We start from the raw sequence: 14657 nt of genomic DNA on the forward strand, positions 1-14657 counted from the left end.
ATTTTATAATTTTAGTGCATTTTTGTCTTTTTTTCTTTTCCTTAAAAAAAATTTATAAAAATATCGTCACTTGCCAAATTGATAGAGTTATGTAATAATTGATTTATTTGATAAATTTGAAATTTTCTAATCCCTAGTTAGTTATTTACTTAAGTTCACCTTTTATGATAACTCTAAATAAATTTCTTAAGAAATGATTTTCAAAGTAGTATACTTTACTTAAGCCTTAACTTGGACTTTTATTTAAAATAATGAAATTTTTTGCATGCTTACTTAGAGTTGAAAATAATTTTTTCAAAGTGTCTTGATTTACATATTTTTCAAAATATATATACATATACAAAAAAAAATTGCAAAAGAAGAGTGCGAAAAATGGGCACCAAAAAGAAAAAAAATAATACTCTTGAATTCTAGGTGATTCTATCTTATAAAGCCTAAGCTGACCGAGTAATTAAGCCCAAGGAGTATTTCCATACTTAATGACCTAAGCTCATTTGGGTTGGGATCCATTGGCCCAAAACTCGTTAAATGGTCACTTAGAAAGCCCGTTAAAGTTAAAAAAAATCACCAAGGATGAAAGAGTTAAAAAAAAAAATAAAAAAACTAATAAATGTTTTATAGTTGTATATATGGTCTTGGAAAATATTTTAAATCAAGCAACTTGAAAATTATTTAAAACAAAGAGTTAGCATGTTCTTTTCAAAACTTTTAAATTAAATTTCTAAGTTTGGCTTGGTTTTGTATTGCTACAATGAGAATATTTTCTTGAAAATATACCTTAGAGTTATATATAAAAATGTTTTCTTGAGTGATAACTGGCTCCAATTAGATTATCTAAAAGTTATCAAGTGAATTTAGTTATTTACTGACTTCTTTAATTTGGCAAGATTGACCGAATTTTGTGGGTATATTCACTGCAAACCCTCACGAGACTACAACTCGTCCACTAGGGTAACCTAGGGGTTTAAAGGCTTGTTGTATACGCTAAATACAACCGCGATTTCTGCGAAAGTGCGTTAGGATTTTCTTTTTATTTTCTTTGCTAGAGGACTAGCAAAAGTTTAGGTGTGGGGGTATTTGATAGTCACATTTTATTACAATTTTATACCCTCATTATCTATTTTATATGAATAAATATACCACTAATAATTGTTTTTATCTTTTAATTGCAGATTAATGAAGAATAAATCTCAACTTCCCATCTCTCAACCAAAAACCCATTGATTAAATGAAGAAATGATTCAAGAAGCCAAAGTGAAATTTTCGACTTTTTGAAGGCCCAAAGCAAAAAGATTACACCAAGGGAAATGGAGACCGGCTGCTGGAGGTTCATTTTGAAAAGCAAAAGGATATGTGGACTTGATTGCTTAATTTTCGAAAATGAATAGGACCTGCTGCATGCGGATGTGCTGCAATAAATGGATTTCATGACTTGCTCAAATAAATGCATTGGATTTCATGCAATAGGGGACCGGACCTTTTACTGCAGCTTCAATCAATGGGCCAAAGACTCAAATGGGCCGGACTTGTTGATTTTTGGAAAATCAAATGCAAACAGACCGGAGCTTGAATGGGCCACTGCAGATTTGATGATGGACTTGGAATTTGCTCAAATGAAATGGGAAATTCAAGTGGATTTGTGCTGCAGACTTGGAGTGCTGGACTTGGCCGGCTGCATTGTTAAAATTTTCTTCATTGAATGCAAATTGGACCGAACATTAATTGCTGCATAGGAAATCAAAACAAGTGGACCGGCTTGTTTGAAAAAAAAAGAAAAGAAAAATGGGCCGGACTTGAGAAGCATTGCTGCAGATTTGAATGGGCCGGGATTTAATTTTGAAATGCATTGGACTTGGCTTTGTTTTGAAAATCAAATCTGCATTGGGCCGAATTGTTCCAACTTGATTTTCATTTATTTTTGAAAATCAATTGGGCTTCTTATGTTGGGCTAGAGAAGAACAAAAAGCAAATTCAAAGGTGGAGATTGTTGCTTGGAGCTCAAGACAAATCCAATGGCTCATATTCATTGAAGATTACTATAAATAGGGGTAGAGAGTGAGGGGTTAAAGGTGTGAAAATTTTTGTATCTCCTTTTGGAGAGGAGGGCTACTCTTAATTGAGAAGGCCTTCCAAAATTGTAACTTTAGTTACAATTAATAATAATAATTTTTTTACCACTTTAAATTTTTCTCTTCCTCTCTTTGTTGGATAATGAAGATGAAGATGAAGATGGAGAATTATTTGAAGGTTTGCATTTTTTTTCTTTTTCTCTTTATTGCTTATTAGTTTAGATTTATTTCTATGCTTGTAGTTAGATTTTATTTTCTTGTTAAATAGCCAAGAGGCTAGAACCCTCTTGCCTTAGATTTATTTCATGCTTATAGAATAGATTTATTTTCTTGCATTTAATTCTTGTAATTTTATTTTGTAGTTTAAATTTTGTAATTTATTTTGTAGTTAGATTTTAATTTCTTATACTATTCACCTTGAGGCTAGAACCCTCTTGGGTTTAGTTTTTTTTTGTTTATTTTTATTTTGTTTGATTCGCCTTTAGGCTAGAACCCTCTAGGGAATCGCCCTTTTCTAAGAAGTGGGTTCAATTTTAGATTACCCATATCTATAATTGAATCCACCATCTTTAATTTCTTGTATTTTCTTTTATTCTAGAATTTTGTTCTTCATTCTTGATTTTTTTATTTGTTTCTTGATTTTATTCATTTTTCCTTCTCACCTTATTGATCATACTCATTCTCTTTTATATCCACTCTCACTTACACTTTGCACCTACTTACACACCACTTTCACTCCTTCAATCTCTTCACAATCACATTCACTTATCATTCCTATTTGTCACGCACACAACATAAGAACCGAATTCATATTTTCTCCTACAAAACACCTTCCTCGTGGGATCGATATCTTAAATACTATAACTTGACACGGTTGTGCACTTGCAACCTTTTTGGTACATGTTTATGCCGCATCAGACTACTTCATGTAGATTTATTCATCCAAGTCACCATGAAGAAAGGCAGTATTCACATCTAACTACTCAAGAAAGAAGTCTTCTGCAGCTACCAAACACAACACCACTCTGATGGTTGTGAGGTTCACGACAGGAGAAAATATCTTCGTGTAGTCCACTTCTTTTCCGCTGTTGAAACCCCTTCACTACTAATCTGACCTTGAATTTCTTGCTTCCATACTCTCCTGCTTGACCCGGTAGACCTATTTGTTATGTAAGGCCTTCTTCTGTGCAGGTAGCTGGGCTAACTCTCATGTCTCATTAGTGAGTAGAGAATCCATCTCCTCCTGCATCACATGCTCCCACTGTTGAGATTCACTCACTTGCATAGCCTCCTCATAGCACTCCGGTTCTCTGCTATCTGTCAATAATAAATAATCAAGAGATGAAAGATATTTGGGATTTAGTTTGGGTACCCTGGATGACCTCCTAAGCTCCACGCCCTGGGTAGTTGCTTCTGCACCTGGAGCCTCCTCCGTTTTATGGTCAGAACAAACATCATCACCCATTTCTGGAAGTTTCTCTAAATCCATGTACTCGGATCCACCTGCATCCGTAGTGCTGCTCCCACTGCTTTGGCTATCCTTAGCATTTTCCATGTTCTTGTACATCACTTCCTCATTGAATATCACGTCCCCATTTCTGATGATCTTCCTGTTCTTCTCATCCCAAAGACGATACCCGAACTCATCAATACCGTATCCAATGAATGTGCACTTCTGTGACTTAGCCTCTAGATTGTCTCTGACATGATCACTGATATGAACATAAGCCACGCAACCAAATACCTGTAAGTGTGAGAGATTTATCTTCTTTCCACTCCAAACCTCCTCTGAAATTCCAAAATCCAATGGAACTGATGGTCCGTGATTAATAAGGTAAGTTGTCGTATGCACTGCATCCGCTCAAAATGTCTTAGGCAGACCTACATGTAATCGCATACTCCTGGCACGCTCCATCAAGGTTCTGTTCATCCTCTCTACACTACCATTCTGTTGCGGCGTCCCTGGAGTAGTCCTCTCTAAATAAATACCATTTGTAGCACTGAACCTCTTGAACTCCTTCAGCTCGTATTCTCCACCATTATCTCATCTCAGACACTTCACCTTCAGATCTGACTCGTTCTTCACCATGACCTTTCACTTCTTAAAGACTCCGAACACCTCTGACTTGTGCTTCATAAAGTAGACCCACACATTTCTCGAGTGATCGTCGATGAAGGTGACATAATATCTCGAACCGCCAAAATAAGATACACTGGTTGGACCCCATACATCTGTATGAATCAACTCTAGCTTCTGAGCCTTAGGTGGCCTTCTATCCTTATGGAAACTAACCCTCTTCTACTTTCCAAAGATGCGGTCTTCACAAAACCCGACTTTCACGGAGTCGATCCCGGTTAGCTTTCCCTATGAATGTAAGATCTTCATCCCCTTCTCGCTCATATGCCCTAGCCTATTGTGCTACAGATCTGTACTCTCTTTGCCAGCTACAATTGCAAGGGTGTCACTCACATATAAGGTGAGATAGAGAGTCCCTAGTTTGTTGACTCGAGCAACTATCATCGTACCATTGGAGATTCTCCACGAATCCCCTGTGAATGTCGAAACATGGCCTTCTGCTCCAAGCTGTCCCACCGAAACAATATTCCTCTTCAGCTTCGGGATGTGTCTCACGTTCTTCAAGGTCCACTTAGAGCCCTTCATCTGAATCTGCACTTCACCCTTTCCAACAATATTACAAGACTCATTATTCCCCAAATAAACTTTTCCAAAGTTCTCTGCTACATAATTCTGGAGAATCTTCTTGTTAGCAGTGGCGTAGAAAGAGACTCCTGAGTTGATGACCCAAGAATCTGAGTTGCTATCCATAGCAAGGATCAAGGCATCTTGCACGATATGAGCCTCCTGCTCACCCGTATCCTTCTTTGGACTCTTGCAGACTAAAGACATATGGCCATCCTAGCCGTAATTCCAACACTTCCCTTTAATAGGCCTAACCTTCGAGTTCGACCTTTTCTTTACTGATTTCGATCGGTTCCTGTTCTGGTTCCCTTTCTTCTGGCTTCTGCCTCTTTGCTCGAAATTTAGGGTTGAACCCGAACCTCCTGATTCGGACGATTTTCTTCTAACCAACTCTGATAGAATCATGCTAATCACCTTACTGAGCTTTACTTTTCCTTCCCCGTCGAATTGTTAATTGATGTCACACAACCTGTCCAACTATCCGGCAATTACGATAGTAACAGTAGGGCATGCACTTCATCATCAAACGTGATGTCTACGGAGATTAGCTGATCAATAATCGTGTTGAACTCGCTGAGGTACATCGTGAAAGACTGTCCTTTTGCCATCTTGAGATTGAAAAGAGTCTTGATGAGATGCACATTGTTTGTTGCCGACGGTTGCTCATACATCTTCACGAGCGCTTCCATAAGCCCCACCGTCGCCTTCTCCTTCAAGATATTGTGGGCTACTGATTTGACGAGCGACATCCGAATTTGCCCTAGAGCCTTCCCATCTAGTATCTCCTAATCATCATCTGACTCCTCTTTTTTTTGTCCCTTATCCTTACTCATCAACAGGCGATATAAGTCCTTCTGATACAGATTTTCCTCCATCTACGACTTCCAATAGGCGAAGTCTGAGTCGTCAAACTTCTCGATCTTAGATTTAGTTTCCTCTGCCATGGCTTTCACACAAATTACTGAACGAAGCTCTGATACCAGTTGTTGGGGATTCGAAATAATCAAATCGAACCATTGCCCTTCCGGACATTGTGTTGAAAGTAGGAAAGTAGGAAAATTCACCACAAATAAAGATTAAAACTTACAGGAATAATAAAGGAGACGAACACACAGATTTAACAATGTTTGGCAACGTGCCTATGTCCTCGGGAGCCACACCACACAATTCTTTTATTGATTGAAGAAGAAATACAAGCTCTCAAACTAGGGTTTTATCTCTCTGAGATCTCTCTGTCAAAAGCTCTCTCTTTTTATGGTTTTCTGATGCCCTAACAAACCCTAAAAACGTTTGAGTATTTATATCAAACCCAGCCCAAACAGATTTCCTGAACTCATAAGAAATTTGACAAACAGCGTAGCGGTAGACCGTGGCGGTTGACTGCGCAGGTATCGCGGTCGACCGCGGCGATCGACCGAACCAAAACCCGAAAGCAGAAAACATTACAGGGTTGGCACGACCGACTGCCGCGATCGACCGCCTTCAACTCTAGCCTCTCCCTGACTCCTGTGCACGTTCGCGGTCGATCGCCGCTGACTCGCGGTCTACCGCCAGGCTGACTGTCAGTTCTCCTGGACTTTTTAGACTGTGCTCTTCGTGATTCCAGCTTCGGCTTCAACTTTGGGTGTACACTTTAGACTAACATAGAGTACCTACAGTAAAGACTTTTTATAGAAAATAAACTAAATACAAAATAAAATTATACACATATGCATAAAATCTGAACTTGAGCGAGACATGTTAGTTTGTGTCATGTTGGTCATTCCCTGATGAATACCAAGTTGAAAGTTGGAGCCATCAAAACTCCATGTGTAATGAGAGTTTTGAGATTAAAAAAAAAACCAAGTTTGAATATAGATCATATTTTGAGTCACTTGAGAAAAATTTGGCATACCTGAGGCAAATTTGAATACGGATACACATTCTTAGTATTGTTGGTTAACGAATGCAATGATGATCACGAATCCAAAGGATATGCTCTGGAGGTTGAAATATCCTGCTCGATAAGTGCATTGGTATATGACCTCCAGGATGTTTTGGATCTGGATCAGTACTCATCAATAAAGACTAAAATGAAGAGGTATCTTGTGTGCTGACAGATACATTAAAGGATCCTCCATTGCCATGTTTAATTGTTTTTCCTAAACAAAATCAATCAGTACAGTAATCTACACTGAATGCAAAATATGGAAACTAAGAAAGTTACTTGAAGGGATATTGTACTTAGGACTTACTAGATTTGAATCAAGATGGATAGGATTATCTACATTAGAAGAGTCTCTGGTTGCTTTTCTCTNCTACAAAATAATCAAAAAATATTAAAGACAAAAGATATATTTACGAGCAATTTAAAACACATATTCAAAAGAAGTAGTTAACTATCTGATGAAATATTTACTTCTGTAGATTTTCTCTTTTGCTTCATTTCAATTTGCATCTTGACTCTAGCATTCATGATCCCTTTGGGCCTTATAACATGATGGATCCAACACTGGTGAGTCTTCAAGAGGGTTGTCCTTCTGTGTTGCATCAGTTTCTTCTTTGTTAGGAATAGTTTTATTCTTTCCATTAATACTTTTATCATTGCCTGACCTTATGAGTAACCTTTCAACTTGCTTAGTTATTTGATCAAGATAAGCATCCATAATATCAGCACCAGCAGAAGTCATTAGACTTTTATCCACAATTGAAAATGCTTTATGCATGAGTCTCATACAAATCAATGCTGAGAATATTTTTCTCAGTACAAGAGTATTTACCTTGGAAAGGAACCCTAATAAAATTCTTATCATTTTTTGTCCATATATGTCTTCAATAAATATATATTGAACTGGTATTCTCTTAACAAATTTCATATTAACCACCCGTAGGACATGATGAAATAATAAGCCCGTCGACTCAAATTTCTTGCATGTGCAATCAACTAAAAAATCTACAGAATTAAAATGCACGATATGTTTTCAACTATGTTCCTCTTCTTCAATTAGCTCATAAGTGTATAACGTTCCATCATTTTTAAGTTCACTTATCATCATTGATATACTCTCTATCAATTCATTTTGAAATAAATTGTAAATTTCAATAGTATAGACACTGCAGCTTGCATAAGCATTTCACAACTTTTGATGCCCTTAGAGGCATACCTTGGCTGCAATGAAAGTCGTCGTGTTGCTCAGTTAGCTACAATCATTCAGTTGCATCTTCTGACTGATGCACTTGTTTTGGATGTCATAAGGTGAAACAAATTATTTGTGGGCTCGCTTCTTTAAGTAGATCTCACTTTGGTGGTGAATGTCACTAGTAGAAAATCAAGCATCCTAGATGGAATTTTCCATCTAGGATAGCTAGATTTCCGTCTAAATTGGTTATTCTAGACGGAATTCCGTCTAGGATATTATCCTTGATGGAAATATATCCTAGACGAAATATATCCAATGGAGGTTGGTGGAATAGTGGTGTGAAGCATTGCAATTCATGTTAAAGATTCAAGTTTAAGATTCATCAGCAAGTTTACCATGTCGTGCTTATTGAAGATCTATCAAGCTTGGGTATATTTAGTTTAGGTTTAATATTATGTGTGTTAAGTACTCTAAGCTCAATCATATACACACACATTTTATTGGTTATATATATATATATATATATATATATATATATATATATATATATATGTATGTATGTTTTGGTTTTATAGTTTTCAAGTTTATACAAAAATGATTTTGTGAAAATATTGTTTTATTAGTTTATAGACTTCAACATCACTTTATACATAGTTTATCAAGTCTATAAAAATATTTCACAAAGTTTCAAAAGTTGGTTTAAGTCCAATGTTAAAAACAAGTAATTTTCATTTACATATTTTGGACTGTTTTGTAAAATGAAGAGATTTTTCATTTAGGAGGTGCTTTTTGAAAGGAGTTTATTATCACGTTTACAATCATTTCCCAAAATTTTACATTTTTCTGATTTTATTTGCTATTTTTAAAAGGAGTTTGAAAATCTTATTTCTGTTTCAAAACAGGGTGATAACCTGTTATGAGCGTACTGGTCAGTCGACTAATGACATTAGTCGACTGATGTGTCAACTAAAGAAATCACCTGGAATATCAAAAAGTTTCTGTTTTATTTTAGTCGACTAACAAGTCGACTGATGAGGTCATCAGTCGACCGATCAAGTCATCAGTCGACCGACGAGCTGGATGTTGGCTGACTCTAACGTTCAGCTCATCAGTTGACTAATCAGTCGACTGATAGCCCAACGGCTAGTTTTTTCCAGCTTTCCTGTTTTTGTCTTTTGCTGGTTTTGTTGGTTTTCTCTTGGCTTTGGGGTTTCCCATAAATACCCCCACATATCCTCAGTTCATAACTAATAAGAAAAAAAGTTTTAAACAAGTTTTAAAGGGTGTTTAAGTCTTGTTTAAATTTGTTTCAAGAGTTTGTTTGTGAAGAAATTTTCATAAGAGAAAATGGAGATCATTTATTGGTGTTTGAGCATTCAACTCTTCTCCCTCTCTCTTGTTATCTATAGAGAAGTTTTTCTAAACTCAATCTAGCTATTTTATATGTTTGATTTTCATTTCCATAAGCTAGAATCTATATTGAGTTTAGTTTGATTTTGTTTTATTAATCTTATTGTTACACACACCCACTTGAGCTTTTAGTATTTTCATACATAGTATAGTTAGGGTTGTGAAAGATTGTAACATTCAGTTGTGCCAAATTGAGTTCTCGCCTTGTATTAGAGAACAAATCATTTATTGAGTGCCTAAATTGTAAGGATTCACTTTGTATTACACTAGTACACCAAGAGGAGTGTGTGGTGAGAGACGGGGTTGTCCCAAAAGGAGTGGGGTAGGTGGTAATGCCTAGAGAAAAGTTATAATTCCTAATACTTGAGGAAGACACGGGCTAAAGACCAACACTTGAGGTAGTAGTTAGTGTGTTTACATTGTGAGTGCTGTAAAGTTTTCGGTGAGCTGGAAAACCGAGTGTGAGGTGTAAACATTATTCGGGCGAGCGTAGAAAACCCGATTGTGATAGTGGAGATCTCCTCGAGGTGAGGAGCAGAGATGTAGGTCATGGGGACCGAACTTCGTGATCATATCGCTTGTTTGAGTTTGCATTGGCGCACTTATTTTTGTGTTCATCTTATATCGCCTTTGTTAATTGCTCATTGTTTATATTGTCCACTATATTGTTTATATTGTTTTGTGTTTATATCACCCTTAGCTTCATATCCTTACATATTAGTGTTGCATATCTAATTTGCTAGGATATATTTGTTAATAAGTTTTAAATTGGCATAAATCGGATTAGATTAGCATAAACCCTATTCACTCCCCTCTAGGGTTCCTTCCTAAAGGCATTAGGGTGCTTTCAGTTATGACTCAATTGGCCAACATCCCAACGAGTATTACTCTATATGAGTTGTTGCGTCTGTCCAAAGAGACCAGAGAAGATTCACAAGAAGCCTTGGCTGATTCTGATGTTTTCCTCACTCAGGTCAAACAAGTCCCTGAAGAGCCTGAACTATCACTTCAATATTGCAACTTGACGGCCAAACAATTCCCTTGCATCACCTTCACTTGGGAGGACATGCAAGTGAGAAACTAAAAGCATGACCGACCTTTATACTTCACTGGGTACATTAGTTCAAGCATTGTCAACCAGATCCAAGTCGATCCGAGTTTCGCAGTCAACATCATACCACTCCGATTGATGTATCATCTCGAAATTCCCGCTAGCAAATTGGTGTCCACAAACATTGTTATCTACGGGTTCAACACAAGTGAATCCAGGCCACTAGGTAAAATTCGAGTGAAGTACTAGCTTGGAGATTTGAAGTCTGAGGTCACGTGTTATGTGATTGATGCAGAGACTTCCTATAACTTACTATTGGGTCGACCCTGGATTCATAATAATGTTATAGTTCCTTTTACCCTCCATCAGTGTCTGAAGTATGTGGATACTAATAATGAGGTCAAGACGGTGATCGCGGATAAGCAACCATTTAAGGGGTTGGAAAATTATTTTACTGACTTTCTTTTATATGGTGCTGAATCCGATACTAAACCATCGGCCTATGGCACAGATAATGGAGAAGAAACTGATATCGAAGCTAGGCTTGATTACAATGAAGGTCTTGTATCTAATGACATTGAACCCTTTATAATCAATCTTGACGATGAAGAATCATCAGACGAAAGTTGTAACTGTCAACTTGCCGATAGTAATTATGCAATAAATGACGGTTAGAGTATGTGTCTTGTCTTGATGATGTAATGCAGGGTAACCCAGACATACATAATGCCGCTTCAATCGTCTTGCATGACAATGAAGCGTGTCTGAGACTCATTTGGGATGACTTTTGTCTTACATGCAAAAGCAAGGGGTGGAAAAGAAACGGTCTTCGGTAAAGGGGAATCGTGTCCACCGTCAAATCCCTTCTTGGAGATCAACACCGATGATGAAGGCCCTGGTTGACATTTCTTCAGATATAGCCACAAGCACGTGACTATATGAAAGAGCAAGGATACAATCTTACACTCGAAGAAGGTGTTTGCTTCGGCCGAGGTCCTCGGGTTCCACCCTGCCCTTCCTATGTGCCATGGGGAAAGTCTGACAACTATTACGATTATAAGCGAGGTCTAGGCTATATATGTCCATTATCTGACGAATATTGCTAGTAGGTTAATAACCAGCAGTTTAATCCGAATAGGGATGGATATTTGTCAGATTCTTCAGCCTAGGATTCTGATGTCAGCATTGGAGAAATGTTTAAAGGTCTGATGTCGAACATGGTTACGGTCGATCTTATGACAATAGAAGAAGACGATCAGTTACCAACTTAGGAAGATCCTTGGATCCATTACTTGAACATCCAATATGGTGATAGATTCGAGCAAAGGGAACCTCCTACCGAGGATAAAGTGGTCCAAATTAATATGGGCAATGAGGCAAACCCAAAGCCTATATTTATCAGTGACAGTTACCTACTGGAAGAAAAAGAGGAGTTAATTGCTCTCATTAGGGAATACATTGATGTCTTTGCTTGGAACTATGAAGATATGCCAGGACTTGACCCAAACGTGGCCATACACCGCCTTAATATCAAACCAGATGCGAAACCTGTTAAGTAACAGTAAAGACAGTTTTGTCCGCAGATTATGGAGGTGATTGAAGCTGAAGTCAAAAAGCTGATTGACTCAGGCTTCATCAGAGAGGAGCAATATTCAGATTGGATGGTAAATATTGTTCCAGTCCTTAAAAAGAATAGGAAGATTAGAATCTGCATCGATTTCAGAGATCTGAACACCGCTTGCCCAAAAGATGACTTTCCTCTTCCTATCACGGACGTCATCATCGACAACACGTGCAGATTTGAGAGGATGTCTTTCATGGATGGGTTCTCAGGGTACAATCAAATTAAGATGTATCCAGATGACAAAAAGCACACCTCATTTAGGACACCGCTTGGCATCTTCTGCTACACGGTCATTCCTTTCGGACTGAAGAACGCGAGTGTCACATATCAACGAGCTATGACGAAGATTTTTCAGGAGCATCTTCGAAAAACCGTCGAATGCTACATTGATGACTTAGTCATCAAGAGCCACAACAAAAATGATCATATTAAAGACTTGAAGATAATGTTCGATCTCATGTAGAATCACCAATTAAAAATGAACCCTACTAAGTCTTTCCTGGGAATGTCCAGTAGTAAATTTCTCAGATTCGTCATCACCACAAAAGGTATGCACATTGATCCTGATAAAGTGAAGGCAATATATGAACTGTAACCGTTCTCATCGCACCGAAGTTAGGGAAACCGTTCTTGATTTATGTCAAGGCAACGAACCACTCGTTAAGTTCTTTGCTTGTACAAGACGATGACAACTGTCATGAGCAGATGGTTTATTATCTGAGCTGAACATTGATAGATGCTGAATCCCGATATCTAATGATTGAGAAGGAATGCCTTGCCCTGGTGTTTGCAATTCAAAAGATATGACACTATTTGGTTGGACAGACGATTTACATTATTTCCAACATCAACCCCATTCGGGTGTTCATCACACAACCAGCTTTCATGAATTGGTGGTTAACAAGATGGGTGTTACTTCTGTCACAGTATGACCTCCACTTCAAACAACATAAGTCGATTAAAGGGCAAGCAATTTGCGATCTTCTAGCAATTAATCCTACAAAGGATAAAGCCGAGTTATTCGAAGATTTGTCGGATGAAACCCACGAAGTCAACACTACCTCTCACCAGCAGGTGTGGCAATTGTGCTTCAATGGTGCTTCTAGAGTAACTAATATGGCAAGCACTCCTAGATGTTCTAAAATATCTTCAGGAGTAGGAGTTATCCTAGTTTCACCGGAGAAGTGATACCCCAAGCCTATTCGCTTATTAGGCCATGCTCCAATAATGTGACTGAGTATAATGTGTTTCTCATTAGACTCAATTTTGCTAAAGAGTTGGGGGTGAAGTACCTTAAAGCTTTTGGTGATTCTCAACTGATAGTTAACCAAGTTCGAGAAGAGTATGAAGTCAGGAACCAAGACCTGATCCCGTACCACCAAGCGGCTATCGAGATAGCAGACTCATTTAAAAAATTCTTCATTAGGCACATCCTGCGCTTCCAGAACACATATGCAGATGCACTGGCGACTCTAGCTGTCTCTTTGGCTTAGCCTCCTGAGAGAGAACAGTTGGTCACTATGAGAACTCACTAACTTTTCATACCAGATTGCGCCCTAGACATCAAAGAGGTGCACGCAACCAGGATCAAACTCGAACCTCGAGACTAGCACTTCCTCATCATTGATTATGTCTTACATGGCATCTTGTAAGAAGAAATAAATGAAAAGGACTCCATCTGATGAAGAACGCCAATATATTATTATAACGTCATGACTCAGACGCTCTATCATCGTGCGTATGAAGGTTTGTTACTCCGATGTCTTTCAACATAGAAGTCACAAGAAACCCTTAAGGAAGCACATGACGAAACTTGCGGCGCACACCAACCTGGTCCTAAGTTATGTGATCGTCTCAGAAGAATGAGATATTAGTGGCTGACTATGGTCAAAGACGTAGTTGTGTATACTCGACGGTGCCATGCATGTTAGATACATGCCAACTACATGCATCAACCTCTGAAGTACTTACACATGTTCGCAGGAAAAATTGTTTTCTTTGCTGATTCCATTGATTCATTTGTTAACAGTTTATCGATTACACAAAGATCCGGTCTTTTTATAAGATCTGGTTACAACAAAATCAAAGAAAATAAAAAAGATTACAACTTTCCTTTTTCGAACGAATCGCGAGCTCCTGTTTTGCGGTCACTCGCTTGTGTGGGTTCTTTGCCTGCGCCGGGGTTTATCCGTGGACCACCACGCGATCTAGATCTGGTCGGATCTACGTAGTATGACAGGTGTTATTTCACAAAGGAAATAACAGCCGAGGGTACTATTTCGCCAAGGAAATAATAGCCTTTAGTTCTCGGGATCAAAAGCCAAGCTTTGATCCGGAGGGAAGCTGCGTAGATCTCAGATCTGATCTCTCTCGAACTCCTGCCTTATTTGGCGTGGATGATCGCCAAGAACCAGATCTGATATCTCCAAGTCCTCAAAGTTCCAAAGCTTCAATCTTTTTAAGTTTTGAGCCTTCAATCCAGCAGAGCTTCGCCGTCCAAAATTCCAACCTTTAACAAAAGAACCAACCTCTCCTATTTATAGGCACTCAGATCTGTGCCTTAGCACAGATCTGGGTCGACCACAGGTGGCCGGCCACCTATGGGTGGCTCGGCCACCGAGCCACCCATGGGTGGCTCAGCCACCGAGCCACCCTTGGGTGGCTTGGTTTTTGGCCGGGTGTT

This window comes from Asparagus officinalis, chromosome 1 (assembly GCF_001876935.1).
Source record: "Asparagus officinalis chromosome 1, Aspof.V1, whole genome shotgun sequence".
Classification (NCBI taxonomy): Eukaryota; Viridiplantae; Streptophyta; class Magnoliopsida; order Asparagales; family Asparagaceae; genus Asparagus; species Asparagus officinalis.